General features: G+C 48.7%; 1 pseudogene; it reads right to left on the bottom strand.

The window, feature by feature from the left end:
- Positions 1–200: 200 nt before the first annotated feature.
- Positions 201–24,004, bottom strand: part of LOC102401361 — a 170,823-nt pseudogene continuing 147,019 nt past the window's right edge.

The following is a 24,004-nucleotide window of genomic DNA, read 5'->3' as shown; positions in this document are numbered from 1 at the left end:
GAATGTCAGGCCACCCATCTCGAACCCAAGCCTATGCCCTAGGGAGAGACCACACAGGTTAACCTCAGGACTAAACCTGCATGCATGTGGCTGAATTTTTCACTTCTGCTCTGGGCTGGCATTAAGAGAAGCCAGCTTCAGAAGCCTTCAGAGAAAATGTGAGCACAGTGGGGTTTTGAAGCTTCCCCAAAACAGACATCTCAAGCAGAAACCACTTTTATTGGGATGGCTTTGTTTGAAGAAAAGGAAAAGAGAAAACACCAAGAGACAGACTCTGCTAACAGAGGCGGGGGTAGCCAGGCATCTCTGCCCCATGCTGTGCAGAAAGGGGGGGACCCCGGTGCCCCCGTCATGTCACTCATTCCGAGAGACCAAGATCTGCTCAAGCTTCAGTTCACCTTTTTGAATACTTGCTTGCAGACCACACCCTCTACTCTCATCTCCTGAAACAAAAACAGATTCTTGTTATTGGCCAAAGCAAGGTCACACTTGGGGCTCAGCATGTCCAGGGGCAGGAACTCTGAAAATACTCCGTGACTGCTATTTTTCCTCAAGAGTTGGTCTGAATGAGACAATTCCTTGGGGAGTCAGATGAACCGGGTCAGGGGACGTCGGTCTTGGCTATGCCCTCTAGATAGAGCTGGCTGGGGACAGATGCGGCTCAGAGCCGACCAACAGGACCCTCGGATGCCTCCTTCCTCCTACTACCCTCCAGGAGCCAAAAGGCTTTAAGAACACCAGGCCTGAGCCCAGGTCAGAGACTGTGCACAGATTTGCAAGAAATCAGGGCCAGAAGCAAGGCTCAACCCCTAAAGGGCTCAACAGGTCCCTGAGACCAGGGTTGCAAACTGGCATGGTGGTTCCAAGCTCCAGCTGCACACTGGAGTTACCTGGGGAGTTTGAAAAATGCCTGGGTCCCAGGTTAGACTGGTTATATCAGCATTTCAGTGGGTGGAGTCCTGGAATTGCTATATTAAAAGCTCCCAGGTAGTACTAAAATGCAGGGCAGCCCCTGCTGAATGTCGCCAGCAAGAACAACGGCACAGTGTTTCTACACTTTCCAAGGTTTTTTTTTTTTTGGTAGGAGGCTGGAAACTTGAATATTTATGTAACATCTCCTAATTTTTAAGTTGTTAGCTGGAAAAGTGTAAGGCCCATGGATGGCCAAATAAAAGATGCCTGTGGTCCCTACTTTGTAACCTCTGGCAAAAAGTCACGGAACTTTTGAGCTGAAAGGGCTGATGAAGATCACATAACCCACCCTGATTGCTCTGCAGCTGGGGAAGTGGAGGCTCAAGAAGGAGACTGGTTCAAGGTCAGGCACTGCAGCCCAGGCTGTAAGCTGCCTCTGAATATGATGTCCTGGTGCCTCTTCTTAGTGCACACACGTCCTGAAGCTCCTACAGACCCTGATCTCGGCAGAAGCCCTTTGTGGTAGGATGGTGTTTTCCAGATGAGGTTGACAGAAAGAAAGCACCTCCCAAAAGTACCTGGTGAGTTAGAATAGAACCCTGGTCACCTGTACGTGGCTCCTTTCTCAGAACACAGAGTTCCAAGGGAGCAGGAGTGATGCGAGGTCTCTGCTCAGAGGGCAGGTGGTACTTTAGACCCCCAGGGGCTAAGGCACCTACTCTGGATGTGGATGTGCTTTTTCCCGATAATGATAGTGTAGACGCAGCTTTAACCAGTGGTCCCAGGCTGGAGGACAGGGTGAGGGAGGGGCCCACACCTGAGCCAAGAAAGGCTTCTCCTCTCCTGATCCAGACTGTTGAGATTAGCAGATAGGGTAGGGGGTCCTTGGACATAAAATAAACCATTTTTGACTGAAGCCACTTTGTGATTTAATGCCTGGCCTTGAACAGGTCTGAGTAAGTAATGATCTTAAGGGAAGTGAAGAAATGCAGGAATCAAGGAAAAGCAGTCAAGGAACTGTGATAAAACAGAGGCTGAGTTTCTTCTCAAGGGATACACATGACAATCTCTGGGTTCTGAAGGAACTAAAGCCCCCACTCAGGTTAAGGATGGACATTTTCTGACCCTTGTGACTTCCATCAATTAAAGCTGTCGACCTTTGGCCCATCTGAATGCTGAATTCTCCTCTGCTCAAGTCCCTTCATGAATACGCATGAGCCCTTGGCTTAAAACTTCCCCAATTTTGGTGTTTGGGAAGACATGGCTTTCAGAAAAATGCCCAGTGTTCTTTTTACTTGCTGCAAGTAATAAATCCTTCCTTTTCCCAATCTGTGGCTTGGTTGTATCTTTGGGCTTGACACCCACCAAGAGGTGAACCCAGTTTTGGGGTAATAAGATCATGTCTTGAGAAGCTTAGAGAAGTCACCCTGGTTCTGGCTAGCCACAATTTGGCATGGTGAAAACGGGTATCATTTGGGAGCATATGTAAGTTCTGTCATCTTCTAGCTTGTGTTACTGGGATGTAAGCCTCCATGTCTTCTCCAAAATAAGAACCATAACAGTACCTGGCCCATATGGTTGCTGAGACAATGGAAAGAGATATGGAATGCTAAAGGGCTTGGTTCCACATCTGATGGTTAGCAGATGCACCTCCTCATCTCCCTCTGATTGGACAACTGGGTCAGCCCAGACCTTAAACACATTGCTCTGTTCTTAAAATCACTCAAGCGTCTTCTCCAGGGCTTTGGAAGAGAAGTTTCAGAGCAAAGGCAAGGCCCAGACATGGTGCATTCTTCCAAAGTCCACCCAGGCCCCAACATGACCAGGACCTGTGGGGCCCAGCGTGGCTTACCCCACCCACCTTCCCAACCTCCAGAACCTACCAGGTGCAGCTCGTCACCCTCAATCCACTGGGTCCAGCCACGTCCCTCCTTCTCACCCTTCTGCACACACTCGAGCTTGTCCCCATCCCAGCTCACCGTGGTCTGCCGAGGTAAAAAATACAGTTGTTATTCCAGAGCCAGCAGCCCCTGGGCTTTGGGGTAGGGGCAGCCCCAACCTTGAGAATCCAGGGTGTGCTCAAGTCAGTTTCATTAGAGAAATCTACAGCCTCGTGCTCCTTGCCCATCACATGCAAATCAGTTTTAAAATTTACAAAAACCTTCATAAATGTAAATGGGTAATTAGGACAGAAAAAGTCACTGGGGTTGGGCTGACAGTGCAAAGGCTGAGAATAGGGCTGGGCCAGGCACGGATGTGCAGCATGCTCAGGAAGCTCCTCAAGACGGGTTCCGTGTTCGGTTCCAGGTTCCAGGGGACCACGGTGGGGAAAGAGGAGGAAGCAACTTGTCTGCCCTTCTGGTCAGGCCGCCACCCCCTACCCCCTGCCCCACCTTTGAGCTCTCGCATCTTCCCTGAGCCTCGTGAGCCACCACAGGTACTGGGTGTGCTGATGGCCAGACAGACAGCAGGAGGAGGCCCAGTCTCTGCACATGGATCTACCCAGAAATACAGAGCTGGGAGTGCTGGAATTTAGACGGGAGACAGCCCAGAAGCCCATGGGCTAGACTGGGACCTGTGTGCAGTGGGCATCTCCCGTATCTGCAGCTGCCCACCTCCGGTCCATTGAGCTCTGCCCTACCCCCTGGAGAGGTTAGAACCCCATGCGTCCCTTCACTGTGAGGCTCTGAGCAAGTCCGTCACTTCTCTGAGCCCCAGTGTCCTCATTTGTCATATGAGGCAGTCAGAGGCCATGAACTCAAGAGGCCTTGGCTTCGCAGAGGTAAGCTTCTAGGATTTTTGTGTTCCTGCCCTGCTCAGCTGAGAAGACGGTTAGCGATTGCCTGAAAAGGATTTAGGAGAGCAGGAGGAATCTGGGAAGTGGGTGTGGAGTGAGGGGTGCACTCCCTACGGAAGGACCACCTGCCCCTTCCTACTCCACCCCCCAGTCTCCAGCCTGGGTTTGCTGATCTCTACTGCCCCCTACTGATGGGATGAAGCCTGCCGTGAGAGGCGGGCACAAGGGGGACAGGTGGAGCCCGTGTGTCCCCAGCTCCGCCCAGGAATCAAGCTGCCCTCTGCTCCCGGAGCCCAGAGCGCGAGGGGTATGGGAGGACTTGGGGTGAGAGCGGCTTCTTTCCCTGGTCCAGAGATCACTCGGGGCACATGTCCAGCCCCAAGCCAGAGGGAAGGTCCCACCTCCAAGTCAGAGCAGAATGAAGTGAATGTCTGAGAAGGGGGGTGTAGGGTAAAGGCTACCAATGACCTCAAGCCACAGACAGGATGACCGTTTGCTGAGCGCCTTGTGCACACCCTGCCTGTGAAGGGAAGTGGGGACTGAAATCAACTTCAAGGAGCTCATAAGAACACTTGGCCTCCTCATCAACTGCGCTGCTCTTCATGTTTATTCTGAAGCCTCCCCTGCATACAGAGGGTTCCAGATGCACCCAGAGGCCAAGAAAGAACTGTGATGCTCAGTTACAAGAGATACACTTCTGTCTCTACTGGAAACATTCGAGCCAAGGAGCATATTCCTACCCTCCATCCTAGAAAATGCAAGAAATGCTCAAAAAAGATCACAGTAATAAAAAGAATATTGTAATCTTGCTTCTTCAGAGATAATTACTCTAACATTTTGGTGCATTTCTGTCCAGTCCTTTTTTCTCTATGTATGAAAGTTGTAAGTGTTAGTCGCTCAGTTGTGTTCCACTCTTTGCAACCCCATGGACTGTAACCTGCCAGGATCTCTATGTATAATGTTTTTGTTTTTAAAACAGTGGGCTTCCCAAGTGGTAAAGAACCCTCCTGCCAATGCAGGAGACATAAGATACGCCAGTTCAGGGTTGCATCATATATGGTTTTGTACCCGTTTCTTCATTTAATAGAAGCAGTTTTCCACTTTGACAAATATTCTCCATAAGCATTATTTTAATTGTTATGTAATATTTAGGAAATGGATACATAATTTGTAAGGCCCAGCCAGCAAAAAATGAAAATGAAGACTCCTTTTTAAAAAATGATTAAGGATGGTAAAGGATGGTAAAGAACTCGCCTGCCAACGCAGATGTAAGATCCCTGGGTTGGGAAGATCCCCTGGAGGAAGGCATGGCAACCCACTCCAGTATTCTTGCCTGGAGAATCCCCATGGGCAGAGGAGCCTGGCAGGCTACAGTCCTGGGGTTGCAAAGAGTCGGACCCAACTGAAGCGACGTAACAAGCACACAAGAATTTTAAGACAGTGACAGCAGAGCATTAAACCAAGGGAAGGCCCCTTCTGGGAACAGGAGCCTGTGCAGCTGCCCTGATCCCAGGCCCATGGAAGGCAGTCCTGGCAGTATTTCCTTGTACATGCACCATTACTTAACCTGTTACCTATTCTTGGACATTTAGGTTATTTATAATTCTGTGCTACTATAAATAATACTTCCGTGTATACAGTTTTGAACACAATGTTTTGTTAGAATAAATTCTGAGGCAAAAAGACTTGCATGAAAGAGTGAGCATACTTTTAAGGCTTTTGATAAATATAACTACCTTGATCTCCAGAAGGCTCACACCTGCTTCCCTTCCAACATCAATGTCAGAGAACGAGCTTGAAAGAGATGTTCATTAATGGTAAAGCAGGCTTTGCTCCGGTGCTAACACGTTACCCTTTCCAGATCATTTGGCATCTTTTAACAGGGACCATTTGGATATAGATAATAAAAAATACCTTATCAAAAGAATGATGGATAGTGCAATTTCAGGCTTCATGATAGATCTAGGGATTCAGGGAGTAGAAGGCTCTTGGAGTGTAGAGAACTCTTTGTTAGAGCCCTACATATCAGACCCTCAAAGAGAAGGATCCAAACACACAAATGCTATGTCAGTTTCCACAGGAGGTACTTTCTCAGCCTAGAATTCCTGTTGACTCTTGACCCTGGGTGAGTTAGGCAGAAAAGAGACTGGTTCTTGTCTATACTGAAGATACAGGAGAGGCTGAGCTCAGAGAGGTTAGGTGATTTTCTCAGTGTCACCCAGCTAATGAGGAAAAGAACCTGGGCTGGAACATGGGCCTTACATGACACAGTGCCTTCATTTCCCAGCCCATGCAGGGCGCCCAGCAGATGTCTGGTAAATTTTGAGGGGCTGCAGAGAAAACATGGACATTATGCTAAGACTCTGAGCAGCCCCCAGATGCAACACCCTTCAGTTCAGCCCAACCATTGCTGGGTGTAGGTGCTGGGAGCCAGAGTTGGGTCCTGAAGATCCATGCCCCTAAGAGACCACCACAGAGAAGGAGGGACAGTGACATGCCAGGTGGTTATAGCTCAGTGTTGTAGGTGCTGGCGTCAGGGGAAGCACAGAGGCAGGAGGGCCCTCATTCTCGAGGAAATGTGACTAGCTTTCTAAAGTGGGAAGGCATTCCAAACAGAGTCGGTGCTGAAGGAGGGGGAGGTAGACAGGGTCATAACCCTGGACTATAACTGGGACTGTGGCCTGGAGCATGTCTTCAATGCCTCCTGACGCTGCCTTTGCCCTCACACAGCCCCATGGCTCTGGTCTGCTGGTGGAACACTCACCAAGGGGCCAGGGAGCCTGCTGGGCTGTCCTCTGGGTTAAAGAGGCTGGGAAGCTCAGCTCTTGGGATCTGTCTCCCTCCCATGCTGTATCAGGTTGACCCAGTATTGTCAGCAAAGAACACGTTCCCTGGAGTCAACAGACCTGGACCCTCTGTCCCAAGCTGTGGGGAATGACCTTGGGCAACAGGAGGAACCTCTCTGAGCCTCAGGGCCCTCATCTACAAAAGAGGGATTCGCAGTACCTTCTGTGGCACTGTTCCATCAGGATCCCCAGTGGGTCATATGACGTTCACACACTTGGGAAGCTCCCTCCCACACAGATTCTGGCCTTGGTGGTGTGAGTTGCTTTGGCCAATGGGACAGCAGGAAGCACAATACAAACAGTGCTTTCAGAAGCCCGGGGGGCTCACTGGGGGCTCATCATCTCAGGATCCTCCCTCTTGGGATGGAGCTGTTGTGCTTTAAGGAAGTGCAGGCTATTCTACATGGCATTTGGTCCCATCACTTCATGGCAAATAGATGGGGAAAGAGTGACAGACTTTATTTTCTTGTGCTCCAAAATCACTGTAGATGGTGACTGCAGCCATGAAATTAAAAGACGCTTGCTCCTTGGAAGAAAGGTTATGACCAACCTAGACAGCATATTAAAAAGCAGAGACATCACTTTGCCAACAACAAAGACCCCTCTAGTCAAGGCTATGGTTTTTCCAGTAAGTCATGTATGGATGTGAGATTTGGACTGTAAAGAAAGCTGAGTGCCAGAGAACTGATGCTTTTGAATTGTGGCATTGGAGAAGACTCTTGAGAGTCCCTTGGACTGCAAGGAGATCCAGCCAGTCCATCCTAAAGCAGATCAGTCCTGAATATTCATTGGAAGGACTGATGCTGAAGCTGAAACTCCAATACTTTGGCCACCTGATGCGAAGAACTGACTCATTGGAAAAGACCCTGATGCTGGGAAAAATTGAAGGCAGGAGGAGAAGGGGATGACAGATGTTGAGATGGTTGGATGGCATCACTGAAATGGACATGAGTTTGAATAAACTCTGGGAGTTGGCGATGGACAGGGAAGTCTGGTATGCTGCAGTCCATGGGGTCACAGAGTCAGACACGACTGAGCGACTGAACTGAACTGAGGCTCTTCTACTGGAGTGAAGACAACATGATTCTCTCCAGGGGATGAGAAAAAGTGATCACTGTAGAACTGAGGCTCCTCAACCGAGCCTTCAGCTGAATGCACTCCCATGAAGCTGCGAATACCCAATCAACCCACAAAACCACGAGTAGGGAGTAAATGGTGGTTGTTTTAACGTATTATATTTTGGGGTGGTTTGTTAAGTGGCTTTGGATAACGACAAGACCCACTTTACCAGTTTATGCTGAGGATGAGAGAAAATATACATAAAGTGCATAGGGCCTGTGTATGGGGCCCTAGGTAATGGTGATCATGACATCCAGAACTTAGATAAGGGTGGGATTTGCTTGTCAAAGTTGAACAATAACTAAAGCATTTGTTTCTTTTTTTTTTTTAAGCCTTTCTTTTTAAAGTTGGAGATTAGAGAAGTGATGGACAAGATAGTTACCATGGCTAAATGTTTCAGAAGCGCCTACCCTTCCAGAAGACTTGGATCCAAGAGGAGACCCTGCAGGGCTGCCTGCTGACTCGGGTGCCCGGAAGCCCTCTGATGTCTGCTTCCCCTAAAATTTAATTAGTCTTTGTTTAAGTAGAAGACCTATTTGGAGACTCCCCACTGACAGCTGCAGCGGCTCTGAAAATGCGGTTGAGTTCTCCCCCTTTGCTGTTCCCTGTTCATACTTGGTGGACATGGATTTTTCCTTTTTAAGCTTTGTATCCTGTGGGAATAAACCAGCCATTTCCCAGAGGAACAGATTTGTCCTAAGAACAGAAAAGGGGTGGGGAGTCAGGGAGGAGGGTGATCATCTACAAACGCATAAGAGGACAGAAGGAAAGAATGTTGGGAAATGGGTGGGTAACAAACAATGGTTGCTTGTTTTTCTATGACACAAAACAGCTTATGATAACAACCTTTCCCGGAACCCCAGGACTTCTTCTGTGACCTCCCTCTGTGGTGAGCAGCCACCTTTGGCACATCAGGCCAAGTTTGGAATGAGGCTCAGCTTGCACTGTGAATGCAGATCTGAAAGGGTCTTTAAGAGGTCATTCAATCCAATTTCCTAGCTTGGACACTCATCATGGCCTAATCCTGTAATCAGGGTCTAGTGGGGGCACTTTTAGGCAAGAGGATGTTCCTGGTGCTTTTTAAGAGGCACAGGAAGGCAGGTGCCAGTGGGAGCTGAGGTGGGTATGGTACAGATCACAGAGACAGTGTGGTGTCCCCCTCAACCCCTGCACCATGGGCTCTGGGGCCCCACCTTGGAACTGAAGCCCAGACAAGTCAAGGACAAGAGGAACGTATGGCCACCTTCAGCTCCCCTCCTAACAGTAATTCTCACAGACCATCTGAATTCTGCAAACGAGCTGCAGCCCAAGGCGGCTGGTTATAAAGCAAAGCCGGCCCAACTTTTCTATTAAAAACTAATAACCCCCAACACTTTGTCCTTGTCAGCAGCTTTCCCAGAAACACACGCACCAAAAGATGAGTGAGGACAGTCAGTCCTCTGACGGGGGACTGCCACTTCAAAAGTCATTATCCAGCTCCCCTGACCACTTAGAAACCCGAGCTGTCATGGAGGTGACATAGAAAACTCAGGTCCCACGAGCAGCCTGAGGAAGCTGGTTCCAAGGATGCCTTGAAGCCTCTCACTCCATTTGAGTGACCTGTACTGGGAGTGACAGACCATTCCCACTAAATGGACCCAGTGACCTGGCATGAACCACAGACAGTGAACTTAGCTGCCAAGGATTTATAACCATCCTTAGAGCCCCAAACATCCACTCCCACAATTACAGGGATGATGGCTCAGTGGTCCTTCTGCACTCGCCCTTGCAGCTCTGGGAGGCCTCTGCTTGGAGGCCTCAGGCTGGACCTGATTGCCTCTGTGGTTCCACAGCCAAGTCCTAAGAGGGGAGGTCTTGTCCATGATTGGTTCTGCCTGCAAAGGCCAGAGCCCTCCAAAGCTTGTGCTCTTTAAATTTAAGGGGAAAATTGAAAATCCAGACAGTGACCAGACACTTTCTATACGTGATGTGAATGGATAAAAGATACAAATTGGCCATTCCCCCTGGAGTTTGGTGCTTCACCTTTTGAGGGTTTCTGGAACAAGGAGGATGTTTTTAGACTCTAGTACTGTTAAATGTGGAAGTGGGAGGGTAGGAAGGACAGGGAAAGTAAATGAGAACCTGCCAAGTGCTGGGTATGGTATTGGGAGCTTTACAGCTGATCAAAATTAGGCTTGTTAAGTAATCCGCCCAGGCCATCTCAGGGTTAGGGGTTGAGACATCACTTGAACCCATTTCTTTCCGGCTGACTCCACGAGCTCCCCTGCCCAGGAGGCCAGGCTGGGTGATCTTCTGATCCATTACAAGGGGTCTGGCAATGACTTAAAATTAGCACATTCAGGGGAAAAGCCGATTCATTCTAAAAGCAGGTTAAAACTAGATTAATAAGACCTTAAAACACGAACAAGTAATTAGGTACATAAAAGCCATCAGAAGCAACAGCTACAGACCCATAAAGCCACAGTAGGCCTTCGTGGGCATGAACAAATGTGATTCCAATACCATGAAGAAGCCAAGAGCAAATGATACCATGAATCTTAGGACAAACAAAACAATAAAATGTTAAATCTTGACAAGTCATTTTAAAAAGTCCTTAAAAATTCCAGAAAGTACCCAGGATTAATTTTAAAACAACAACCCATCAGAGAGCTCAAGGTCCCGTGAGGCCACCATTCTGGGGAAGAGGGAGTGAGGCTGGAGAAAGTCATGGGGTTCCCATGGAACTGGGCTCAGTCATTCCAGGGGCTCAGTACTGAGGATGGCCCGAAGTCTGGACTGGACCCAAGCTCTGCCATGAAGCAGCTCAGCCTGGAGGGAAGGCAGACATGCCAACTAGCGCCAGTGCCGCCTGTGTCCTGTTTGCTGGGTACCTCCTCGTGGAAGTAACAGCATCCTGTCATTATTACCATCATCATCATCCCCCCGAATCAGGAACTGAATACTCACTGCATGCTGGGCAGGGTATTAAAGTGTGGGTCATATCAACACTTTGGCCACATCATGTGAACAACTGACTCACTGGAAAAGACCTGATGCTGAGAAAGATTGAGGACAGAAGGAGAATAGGGTGACAGAGGATGAGATGGTTGGATGGCATCACTGACTCAATGGACATGACCTTGGGCAAACTTTGGGAGATGGTGAGAGATAGAGAAGCCCGGTGTGTTGCAGTCCATGGGATTGCGAAGAGTCAGGCATGACTTGGCGACAACATATCTGATTTGTTTGATTTGATTAACATATTTGATTCCCTAAACCTCTGGGGCAGTGATGCTTCTCCCCAGTTTACATATGTGGAGACTGAGGCTTTACGGTCACTCAGCCATTGGGACTTCCCTGGTGGTCTGGTGGTTAGGAGTCCACCTTCCAATACAGGGGACACGGGTTTGATCTCTGGTCAGGGAACTAAGATCCCACATGCCCTGGAGCAACTAAGTCAGCGCGCTACAACTAAAGAGCCCACTCGCTGCCACTAGAGGGCCTAACGAAGCCAAAAATAATAGATAACTTTTGAAAAAAGGTCCCCCAGTCATGAAGTGGGGAGATGAGGTTTAACTTCAGAGCATATGCTCTTGGCTACTGGGCTCTGCATTTCCCTAATATAAGCTGACCCTTGAATGACCCTTGAACACTAAGGTTTTGCAACACAGCTCTGTGTAATCAAGGGCTTCCCTGGTGGCTCCGACAATAAAGAATCTGCTGGCAATGAGAGAGACCGGGGTTCAATTCCTGGGTTGGGAAGATCCCCTGGAGAAGAGAATGGCTATCCACTCCAGTGTTCTTGCTTGGAGAATCCCATGGACTGAGGAGCCTGGCGAGTTACAGTCTATGGGGTTGCAGACTTGGACACAACTGAGTGACTAACAACTGTCACTTTTCTGGGTAAGTGAACAACATTCAACAAAGATAGGTTGCACACCAGCCTCACATGCTAGAAACAGAAGGCAGGGAAGGTGAAGATTCTGCTCTAAAGAGCTCACAGACTATTGCAGACAGACAGAGAATTCCTGCAGAACGGCAAGTGCTGGTAGAGGCAGGTGATGGTGACTGTGGAAGTGGGAGGGCACCTCATCAGACTCTGAAGTGGAGACAGAGGTCCATCGGGGAAGGCTTCCTGGAGGAGGTGATGCTGGAATCGACACCAAAAAACATTAAGAGTTAGGTTAAGAAACAGAAATTGGAAAAGAGGAATGAGGGAATTTCGGGCTCAGAGAATAGCCTGTACAGATGCAGGGAGCTCAGGGGGCTGCATAAGTGAGGCTTCCAGATGGGCTTTGCCTGGCTGGACCCTTCTGGAACGATACCCCTCAGGGAGACTAACTCTGCACCTCCAATCCCAGAATGTACCAGCATCTCTTTTTTCTCACTTCACAACTTTGTGGCTCCAATCTGCTAAACCTGGTACAATAGAAAATCTAAATTTTTGCCTATCTGGCAGGCAGAGTTGGCTCTACTACTTGGGCGGGTACAGGGAATTGGTCTATTCCCAAGTCTACCTGCAGTGGGGGTGGAATAAAGGAGGGGCTGTCCTGCCAGAAGGTGCTCAGAGAGGCTCAGAAGAGCAGAGCCTACTTGGGGGAGGCCTCATCTCTTCCATGGGGACTTCTGGCCTCTATTTTTCTGTTTATCTTTCAAAGCAAACAGAAATAAACAATTCCCGGAAGATAAGAGATGGCAGCTCAGTAGCCAGGGAAGGTCAAGCAGGTCAGGATGTCTTGACGAAGAACTCCTTTGAGTCTATACTTTTATCCACTGCAGGATACCAGCCCCCACCTTAGCATCTAGAGCAGAGGAAACGCACAGTATTGTTTGTTGACTCAACAGAATAAATAAAATGGCAGAAAACATTCTAGGGGTACTCATAAATTTTCAGGCAATGAACATCCCCCTTTTTTCTTTTACAGACAAGCTGTCCTAGGCAAGGGGCTTCCCTCGTGGCTCAGATGGTAAAGAATCTGCCTGCAATGCAGAAGACCTGGGTTCGATCCCTGAGTCAGGAAGATCTCCTAGAGAAGGGAATGTCTACTCACTCCAGTACTCTTGCCTGGAGAATTCCATGGACAGAGGAGCCTGGCAGGCTATATAGTTCATGGGGTCACAATGAGCCAGACACGATTGAGTCACTAACACTTTCATTTTTTCATCCTAGGCAAAGTGGCTATTTGTTCTTTAATAGATTAGCCTCATAGAAACAGGTTAGCCATTGGAACGACATGGGCTCTGAGTTTCTGAAGCCTGGAGTGCTTAGGGCCATGCCCGGCGCTACACAGACAGAAAGAGCAGGAGTCATGGTTTCCATCCACGTCTCCCTGACTCTGAACCCACAGCCTGCCCATTGCCCACAGGAACATCTTGCTCCCATGGATGCCATTGCCATTGAACCCAGAAGACTGTGTGTGAGGCTGGTCTGGCCATCAGACAGCAACTTGCCTGACCTAGCTGGGCACTGGCGAGGGACCCAATGACAGCCTTAGACAGAGGCTGGTCTGGACTCCAATCCATCTCCACCTCTTTCTAGCTGGGTGACCCCAGCTATTTACCTTTTGAACTCTTCATCTGCAAAATGGGGCTAATGAGTCCTGCCACAGAACACAGCCATCGGGAGGAAATGAAACAAGGGTTTGGAAGGACCTGTTTTAGAGCTGGACTCTTCTTAGCTCTCGGCCTTGCCCTCCATGCCCATGTTCTCAGTGGGTGTAAAGAGGCAGGTGCCCCTGCAGCCCAGCCTCTGCACGTGTAACCTGCTAGCTCTTCTCTAAGTGGCCAGGTGTCTCTTCACACAATACCACCTGCAGAATTTGTCTCCTGGAGGACACAGTTTATAAAGTGAGAGAGCTACAGATAACAGCTCCTACTGATGGAGCAGTTGACTGCAGGCTTTCCTGCATCTAATCCTCATTGTGAAGCAGATATCCCTTACTTGATAATTATTCCCATTTCATAGACAAGTGAAGGCATAGGAAGGTGAAGTAACTTGCTAAATGACACCCAATTTGTTAAGCGACAGAGATGGGACTCCAAAGATGAACTGATTATGATGTAGTCGGACTGCCAGGCCCTGCCTTGAAGGGAAATGGACTGTAGACAAGCAAGAGTTTAGAGGAGGGCCAAGAACAGCTACCCTCAGCCTGGAGGCTGCAGATCTTGGCCAGCAGGGCAGCCTCCACTGCCAGGGAGAATGAGATGGAAGCCAAACCTCTCACCTCCCCTACCAATCCCATCCCAGGACATCACAGCTTCCTGGGGGACACAGCATTTGAGACTGCAAAAGTCTCTCAGAGAAATTAATTCAGAGCCCTGACCCCTTAACATAACAATGCTTCCATCTTTCTCTGGTAACAACCTGAAGTTAGACAGCCTGGATCTAAATCCTGGCTCCACCACCTAGCTCCCTGATCTCAGACAAATGATATCTATTCATTTCTTATTAATATTTCCCTCAATCTAGGAAGAATTTTGGCATCTTTATCATAGAATTGTGAGGATTCAAAGAATTAGTGCATAGAAAGTGTTTAGAATCCTTAATACCAACACACATTAGCTAGTTTTTAATGGCAAGTAGATCTCGTAGATATGGTGAAAGACGACACCTATACTCCACTATTTTTATACCCATTTCATAAACACACTGGGGCTAGTTGTGCCAGGCACTGGAGATACAAAATTGTGGGCCCCACTGCTCAGCATCTCAAATGCACTGAGCATCACAGGTGCCCTGGGGCAGCACCTGCGGAGAGGGACAAGGAGGCAGGGGGGAGGATGAAGGGGGATGGGGCGTCAGGATGAGGTCTGTGGAGCAGTTAAACCTGGGCTGGTCCTGACCATGAGTAAGTGTGAGAGGAAGCAGGGGACTTATCCCAGGGAAGAGTGCAAAGAGGTGCAAAAGAGGATGGTATGTGCAAATGGTGGGATGGGGCTAAGTGAAAGGTGTGAGGCGGGTGTGGGGCTGGATAGGCAAGCGCTGCCATGTTCTGAGGTCCTGAATGCTGTCTGGATTTTGCCCATCAGCCCTGGGGAGACTCTTCGGATTTTTGAGCTGGGGAGTAGAAGCGTGATCCATTTCTCTTTTATTTTTAAAAAATTTTTGCCCATTCCACACAGCATGTGAGATCTTAGTTTCCTGACCAGGGATTGAACCCTTTCACCCTGCATTGCAAGTGCGGAGTCTTAATCACTGGACTGCCAGGGAAATCCCTATTTCCCTTTTCAGAATGTGAAGGATGGTAGAAGGGAGATCGGTGTGAAGATACTGGAGTAATTAAATGAAATCCTCCATGGAAAGTGCTGAGCCTGGCACATACTAAGTGTAAGAGATGTTAACTGTTATTATTATTACGGGCAAGAGATACTCAGACGATGGGGAAAGGGGAGAGAGAGATTAAGAAGCAGATCTATGGAACTTGTGGATGGGTTGTCCATAAACACTTTCCATTTATCTTCACAGCAATCACCTTCATGGCTACACAGTGGTTTATGGAATTAAAAGCCCACAGTTACTCTAAACACCTGCGGTCCCAGGAGTTTAGGGACAACCGCAGGAGGCGGCCTGTTGTGTAAACCACACAAAGTTGGGAGTTGGGAGTCAGAGGTCTGAAGTTGAATCCTGGACTATGGTTAACCAGGAGTGTGACCCTGGCAGGACCATGGGTCCCTGTCTGTTAAAAAGAAGAGTACCTCTAGGCTCTAGGATTGTTGGAGGACTGAATATACAATACATTATACATCAGGCACTAGGGTGGAGCCTGCTGTACATAGCCCTCAGAGGGTGGCTCTGATTCTATGGGCTGTTGATGATTATTACTGCCCAGCTTCTACAAATTCCTTTGTACAAATATTAATAGATACAGCCTATCTTCTGAATGATTTTCCTGGAATGTAATTCCATAAGTGGGATCTCTGAGTCAAAGAATAAGATGATTTTTCTGACTCATTGCACATTATCAGATAGGATTCCTACACGCCCCACCCCCCGACCCCCTGCTCATTTTCTGAGTGCAGAGCCAGTTTTACTGTAAGGTTGGCAAAGACCGATTTTGCAGGCTGGGTTCTCCCCGAGTCCTGACTTCATGTTCTTCACACTAGTCTTGTTTTATACAGTTTTCCCCCAGACTATTCCTATGTTGTCCTTGGACCCTCAGGTCAAGAAAGAAAGGAGGGAGGGAAGAAGGAATCTAAGCTATTTGCATACTATAGGAAACAAGTAGAGTCTTTAGGTATTTAACCAAAATAAATGTGCTATCATGGTAGAAATTCAGGTGGCATGAGGTGACCTGGGGTTCCTCTTTTGAGGACAAGGGGTGGTGTGTGTGAATGTGTGTGTGTGACGCTCTAGCACAACTCCATTTATACAACACAGACAGCTACAAAAATGCTTCCCAGGGAGGAAGCTTTTGTGAATCAGGCACAGTCTCTGCTGTCATAGGAGCTTCCAGTCAACTTGAAGTCATACAGGAATAAATCCCCGGGCCCAGGTGAGATGTCTGCCAATGCTGATTTCCAGGCAGACTTCCGTGGAGAAAGGGGAATCATGTTTACAGCCTCTGGGCGCCTGGAGGGGGTTTCCCAGTTCCAGGTCCTGTGCAGATAGGGGTCTGGGTTCATCTGTGAAGGCCTAGAAATCCAGAGTGACTAGGGTGGTAAACCAGCAAAAAGGAGGCTCCCACGCTGAGGGCATATGCACAAGCAGTTTCAGCTGTGTTTAGACACAGTGTTTAGACCTGTCTATCCGGGACTTTTGGAGGTGGGTACATTAGGGCTGAAGGTGAAGCCCTGGATCACTCCCAACACCCTGAGGCTGTCCTTTTCCCCGTCAACCCACACTCCAGCCTCTCATGCGGGGCCTGCCTTGGGTGGGCGGCCCAGGGAGGTGGAGCTCCTGCTTTGCCTGCAGAGACCCATCTCCAGGCACCACACACCCTCTCCCACACCCCTCAGAGTCCTTGTGGGCTCAGCTACTGCTTGAGATTAGTCAGAAACAAGAGCCCAGCCCTGGCAGATCTCCAAGCCTTAGTCAGAGAATATTCCAACTCCTACTGTGTACTCACCATAAACCAAGTGGTAACCGCTTAGCTTGCATATAGCACATTGAATTTTGTAAAGTATCTTCCACTTGACGTGCTCTTTTAGAACCTTGCCACATCTGCACTGAGATGTGGAATCCATGTTCCCTTCCTTGGGAAGATGGGTGGGCCTTTGGGACTGCCTGAACCAACAGAGTATGGCAACATTCTTTCTATATGACTTCAGAGGCTAAGTAGATTATAAGAACGTCACATACTTCTCCTTTATTCTCTTGGCCCCCTTTTTCTTGGAACCCAGTTGCCATGTTGTGAGGAAGCTCAAGCAGCCAGTAGAGAGTATGAGTGAGCCATCTGGAAAGTGGGCCCTCCAATGCCTCACAGATGTGGCACACAGCAGGGACGAGCCTCCCTTTTTGAGCCCCACCCAAACTGCAGATTCATGAAGAAAATAAAGAACTGTTATTGTTTTGGAGGCTTGGAGCACTAAGTTTTGGAGTGGTTTGTTACATAGCAATAGAGATTTGAGATAATTCATCACTACATAGTTTTCACAACAATCCTATTAGTGGTACTGTTAATATCTTTGGCTCCTGTTTACAAATGAGAACACTGAGGTCCAAAGAGATAGAGTATGTTCCCAAAGGAAGCACAGCTGGAGGGTGGACCCAGGATTCAAATCCAGGTCCATCTCAAAGCCAAGACTCCCAGTTGCTCTGCTGTATTCTGCACCTGTCCAGCGGCACACACTGTTGGTATCACTTACTCGGACCCTGAGTCACAAACCATCGTGGGCTGCTTCAAGTTTGGTGTCTCCAGGCATCCACATGGACTGGAGTGCATCTCTCCACTTTCAAGTCCCCATAAATGGGCACCCTTAACTCCAGCACACTGAACCATGAAAAGAACATCATCGGAACCTGGGCATGGGCCAGCCCACTTCCTCATTTCTCTTTCTTAGTCGTTATCATAAGCATGGTCTTTGAACCCACAGCATCAGCATCGGTCAGGAACTTGTTAGAAAAGCTCTTGGTTCCTACTTGAGACTTTCTGAATCAGAAAATTGGGATGTGGGGCAAGTTTAAGTTTGAGAACTACTGTTCTAACTCCTACGTGGCTCTTAACATATGATTTGTAGGACTCTATGTCACAAGAAGTTTTTAGATGCAAGCAACGGAGAAGGCAATGGCACCCCACTCCAGTACTCTTGCCTGGAAAATCCCATGGATGGAGGAGCCTGGTAGGCTCCAGTCCATGGGGTTGCTAATAGTCGGGCACGACTGAGCGACTTCACTTTCACTTTTCACTTTCATGCACTGGAAAAGGAAATGGCAACCCACCCCAGTATTCTTGCCTGGAGAATCCCAGGGACAGAGGAGCCTAGTGGGCTGCAGTCTATGGGGTTGCACAGAGTCAGACACGACTGAAGCGACTTAGCAGTAGCAGCAGCAGCAGGAAAACTGCAAAACACTTCAGGGGAAAAAGAAAGGGAACATACTAGCTGGTTTAAGGATGTGAGAAGTCTGGGAATGGTGTTGTATCAGGAGTTCCAGCAGCCCTCCAGTGTTGTGGTTTCTCTCTCCCTCTCTCTTTCTCGATTATTTCTGCTTATCTACTGGCCTCATTTTATTTTTTCCTTCTGTCCGATTTCTCCTGCAGCCATGGAAGGCGGCAGGAAACATACGACTGGCCCAGTCACACACACAATCACGGGTCAGGCCGCAGGACACTGTCATGGCCCTGGTTTAAGGTGCTCAACCCAGGAGAGATGACGTACTGGGATTTGCAGCTTCACCAGAACCCACAGGTAAGTAGGGGTCATTCCCACCCCAAAGAAGGTGCTTCTCTGGGTGGGTAGCAGAGCAATGTCTATCAGAAAAACAAACAGTTGTAATCTTCCAGTATACATGTGGCCATCACAAGAACACTGCCTGTAGTCCAGGGTCTCAGAGGGATTTCCCCCTGCTTGTTGGACATAGTATAGTGGCTTCACAAGGCCCTATTTCCTGTGCTATCGCCCTAGTCCTCAGAACGAGCTGTGAGCCAGGTGGAGCAGCAATCACAATGTCCATTTAGCAGATGTGAAAACAGAGGCAGTGTGTTCAGTCATTTAAGGTCACTCTGTTAACTAAGTAAGAGGGGAGGATTCAAAACCAGATGTCTGACTCTAATACCAGCACTCCTTTCTCCACACCCCCAAGCCTTCTCACCACTCTCATCCAGGGTGTGATAAGGGTCACAATACGGAATTGAGGTGCTGGTCCTTAGCAGAACTCCATGAAGCTCTGCTTTCATGGAGCTCTGTAATGTAGAGTGTTATAAACAGACAAGTTGGAATCCTTCCTCTGCCACCAGCTGACTGAGTGACTTTAGGCTAAAAAATATTCCTCACCCCGGAGCCTCAGATTTCCATCTGTAAAGTGGGCATAATGATACTTACGGAACAGCATTTGTTGTGAGGACCAAAAGAGAAAAAAGTGCTAAAATCATCAGGGTCAGGCATGGCACTTGGTAAGGATTTACACATGTTATTTCCCTTTGTTCCTAACAAAACCCCAAACCTAACAAACAAGTGTGATTCTTGAAAGCTACTTTGTGAATTTTATTTGGGTTGCTTTAATTCTCCTTTTTGTAATCCTCAAAAGCATGCTGCTGACACTCATTTCAAAGGTTGAAGAACTTTAGCTAAGACATGAAAGACACTCCGTGTTTCCCTCCTGGAAAGGACCCAGCCAAATGCTGCGGCCCTGATCTGGGCAGGCGCGGCTCTCAGAAAGCTCTCAAACCCAGTGGCATTCTCAGCTCTGCAGCCCAGGGAGTGAATTCTGCCATTGACATCGTGTTTTTGTTTTTTTTAAATAAGAATCAAAGAAATCTCTTTAATGAATCAAGAATAGGACCAGAAAGCTGGCAAAAGACTTTAAACCAAACTGTTAACAGAGGTTTGGTAGATACTTAGATGCATGAATGGATGGATGAAAGTAAGTCAAGGAGGGAAGGAAATGAAACATGTAAGTGCTGATATAGAAAGATGCTGAAGAAGTATCATTGAGAAACAATGTGCAAAGAAGTAGATCCTTTCTTTCTTCCCTCCTTTCTTTTTCTCCTTCCTTCTTTCCCTCCCTCCCTCCTCTCTCTCTCTGTTTCTCTTTCTGTCTTTTCCGGCTTTTGGTAGAAATATTGACCAATTCTGGGGGGCTTCCCGGTGGTAAAGAATCGCCTGCTAATGCAGGAGATGTGGGTTTGATCCCTGGGTCGGAAAGGTCCCCTGGAGAAGGAAATGAAAACCCATTCTAGTATTCTTGCCTGGAAAATCCCATGGACAGAGGAGCCTGGCAGACTATAGTCCATGGGGTCGCAAGAGTCACGACTTAGTTCACTAACAATTGACCAATTACCTACTCAATAGCTACAGAGCTGCTGGCTTCTATATTTGAGGAAGATTTGGGGACAGACCAGCCAGAAACAGTAACAGTGATTACCTCTGGGGAGTGGAAACGAGGCTGAGTAAGGAAGGGGCCATTCCTTTTCAGTCCACTTTCTCCTGTGCTGTTTGAATTCTTTTTTGCCTTTTACCATAAAAACAGACAGCAGCACCAGAAGGCTGGAAGTGGAAGGCAGGTTCTGTGGAAGGGGTCATCCTGAGTTCAAGGCTGGAGCTGGAGGCGAGGCCTCTGCCTGGGAGGAGGAGCCTGCTCCTGAGTGAACAAAGCTGCAGTTTCCCCGGGGTCCACGGTGGGACGACAAATGGCCCTTCTGTGACCAGCACACAGAGCCAGGCTCCTGGCTGAGACCCTGGCCGAGGCTCGTCTTCCCCCATAAAAGCAGCTCATGCCAGGGGAGCTGAAATCAGGAATCGGATCATTCTTTGCACTGAGGGGCTCCTTGGCCTGGGTTTGGGGAACAGTATTTGAAGTGAGGGGGCACCTCTCTTTTGGCAGGTCCCCCACTCTGCCAAGGCCTCCATCTGCTAGATTCAATAAATAATATTGGTTTCAAACTAGGCCTGCAATCTCATTTTAATGGATAAAGGCATGCAGGAGGTGGTAGAGAAAAGATGGACCCAGGCTTGACACATTTCCACCAAGATGACAGCCCTGACTGCTTGCGGTCATGTAAAGATCTGAACAGAACCGGCTGGAAATGTGAGCTGAGTGATCCTGGGCTCCATAGATCTGAGTGCCTCCACCCGTCAGCCTGGGGAGAGACCACAGAGCCATTTCAGGTGGTGCTGGACATGGCTGCCATGTCCAGAGGGGTCCAGGAATGGGCTAAGCCATTCGGTGGCATGTGGCCCTCTACACCGGGCCTAAAAAATATCACTGAGTGTTTTCTACTTTTTCTAGAGATGCAGTTACAGAGAGGTTTCTTTTCTCCAAAGTGGTGGTTCTCAAGGTTTAGTTATACCAGAACCACCTGGTGGCTTATTAAAACCCAGATTGTAGGCCTCACCCCCAAAGTTCCTGATCTGGGAGGCCAGGGGTCTGGCTGGAACATCTGTTTTTCTAACAAGTCCTCACACACTGCTGCTGCTGCTGATCTCAGCTCTGGGAACCACTGCTCTAAGGAACGCACAAGGCAAACAATGATATACGGCTGTTTGATCCTGGACTTCAGGTAATGGGGTGGGTGAGGGCTGGGGTAAAGTGGAAAAGGTCCCATCAAATGGGAGCAACTGCGACCATGTCCCGGGGATCTACATGGCACAGAACTAAAAGGGCACCCAGCCTTTTCAGCAGTCTTGACTCTGTTGGGGTATGAACAGCCAGGAATATGGATTTTTCTATGATGTAACAATCTTTGGCAATCACTGGCAATTGGCTCTGAAATCTGTCAAACATGGTGCAAGCCAAACAAAACACATCTGCAGGCCGGATTTCATCCTCTGGCTGCTGTTCCAGAAGACAGATAAGGTTCCCAGGGAAAGAGGCAGGAGCAGAGCTCTCTGGGCTCTTTGGGGAGGATGGCAGCCTGACCACGCCTCTCCCAGGCTCTCTGGTGCCCATCTGGTCACCTCCAGGCCCCCCTACTGGTGCCCCAGCACTAACCTCTTCTCCAGCCACACCCTACACTTTGGCCACATGAAGTCTTTGCAGACGGCACCTCTTTCCCTGATAAAACCCCTCCCAGCCAGGCCTTTTCTGACCTCTGAGCCTCTGTGCATGTGGTTCCCTTTGTCTGAAATGCTTTTCACATCCACCCTAATTCTTACTTGTCCTTCAAGGCTCCCCACAGCTCCAGGGAACCCTCCTTGACCAGTGCCTGCTCCTGCCCCACCAGCCCTGTGTTCCTCCCAGCCCAGTGTGCTTCCACCACTGCACCAGGTGGTAAAGGCCTGAGGATGTGTTGGCTCCTCCACTGGCCTGGGTGCCTTTGTGCCCCCAGGCTGAGCCCAGGGCTGGTGTGGGACAGGTTTGAAATAGCAAGTACCAAGTGCTGTTGGAGAAGACACTTGAGACTCCCTTGGACTGCAAGGAGATCAAACTAAATCTTTTAGGATTGACCCTAAAAGAAATCAACCCTGAATATTCATTGGAAGGACTGATGCTGAAGCTGAATCTCCAATACTTTGGCCATCTGATGTGAAGAACTGACTCATTGGAAAAGACCTTGATGCTGGCAAAGATTGAAAGCAGAAGAAGGGGACGACAGAGGATGAGATGGTTGGATGGCATCACTGACTTAATGAACATGAGTTTGAGCAAGCTCTGGGAGAAGATGAAGGACAGGGAAGCCTGGTGGGCAGCAGTTCATGGGGTCGCAGAGTCAGACACAACCGAGTGAACAACAATAACAACAAGATCTATTCTCTTGGCCTTGGCTTTGTTCTCATCCCCTTTCTGTTGTCTGCCCACTTCCTGCCTACCCTTCAAGCCATTGCTGAGACTCTACTTTCTGTGGGAACAGCTCCTGACCTCCCAGACCTGGGGGTCCTTCTCTGCCTGTCCCTCCCTGTCAGCACACCATCTCAGTATGATCGGTCTGTTGCCTCCATTACACTGAGCTCCAGGAGGGCAGGACTCCCATGTGATTTATGTCAGTAACACGAGGGCTGCAAAGATAAACACCAACGAAATGCTTGTAGGACCAAGAGAGGAATGAACATAACAGGTGAGAAATGAGCTACTTGTAATGTGCTGGGAAGAACGTGTTAGAATGTGGCCAGCTGATGCTGAGAACTGGCTTCCTCCAGCCACAGTTCCTCCTGCTGGGTGCAGAGCACAGGGAGCAGAAGGTACATTATCTTTGGCAACCACCTTGCTCAGGACCCCCCGGGGGCCCTGGCCTGGGCCATGTGGCTTATTGCAGGCAGCTCCCATCCATTCACAAGCACCAGGCTAGATAGTTGCTATCATTGTATTATCCTGCAGCCTCCCCTACCCATGTTCTCCCTGTGGCTACCCAATCCGACTGGACAGCTGGGAAGAAGGACTTTTCTGCAGTCAGGGGCCAAAGGAAGGCCGGAGCAGAGGGCAGTCCATCTTCTCCATTTGCAACAGCAAGGTGAGTGCTTGCTGTCTACTTGGGAGGGGGGCCTCCCTGAATCCCAAGACAGCAGACGTGACTGTGAGTCCTCACCCAATGTCACTGAGTTTGCCCAGCTGCTGGGCTCCCTGATCTGTTCGCCTACCCCAGAACTAATGGCTAAGAAAAGACGGTGGTCAAACCCCTGCCTCCCTCCCTCCTACCCACCCATCCACCTTCCCATTTTCTGTTACAGTAAGGTGACGTCACCACCTCCAGAACTCCTTCTGGGATCCCCTCCTCTGGTGCTTCCCTTTGTCACCACTGATCACACTGTGTTCTGACCCTGTGTGCATCTGTCTCCACCACAAAGACTGTGAGTTCCTGGACGTCAGAGATTGTGACATGTTTCACTGGGTCAGACCACATGCAAACCCTCCCTCTGCCACTTACTTAATCCACCAAGGTCATACAACAAGAAATCTTGCCTTGGTTTTCTCGTCTGTAAAATGGGGTTAAAATCAGTGTTGTGAAAATTCAGTGAGTTAAAATAAAACAGGAACACTACTTCAGCACTCGATGAGTACAGGCATGCCTTATTTTATTGCACTTCGAAAATACTGTGGGTTTTTTTTTTTTTTTTCCGCCATGCTGCTGGGCATGTGGGATCTTAGTTCTCCAACAAAGGATTGAACCTGCATTGGAAGTGCAGGGTCTTAACCAGTGGACTACTCGGGGAGTCCCTGATGATACTGCACTTTTTAGATTGAAGGTGTGTGGCAAATTTGCATCAGACAAGTCTATTGATGCCATTTTTCCAACAGCATTTGCTCACAGTTGGTCTCTGT

The sequence above is a fragment of the Bubalus bubalis genome, chromosome 1 (assembly GCF_019923935.1).
Source record: "Bubalus bubalis isolate 160015118507 breed Murrah chromosome 1, NDDB_SH_1, whole genome shotgun sequence".
NCBI classification, from domain to species: Eukaryota; Metazoa; Chordata; class Mammalia; order Artiodactyla; family Bovidae; genus Bubalus; species Bubalus bubalis.
This window is presented reverse-complemented; position numbering and strand designations above follow the sequence as displayed.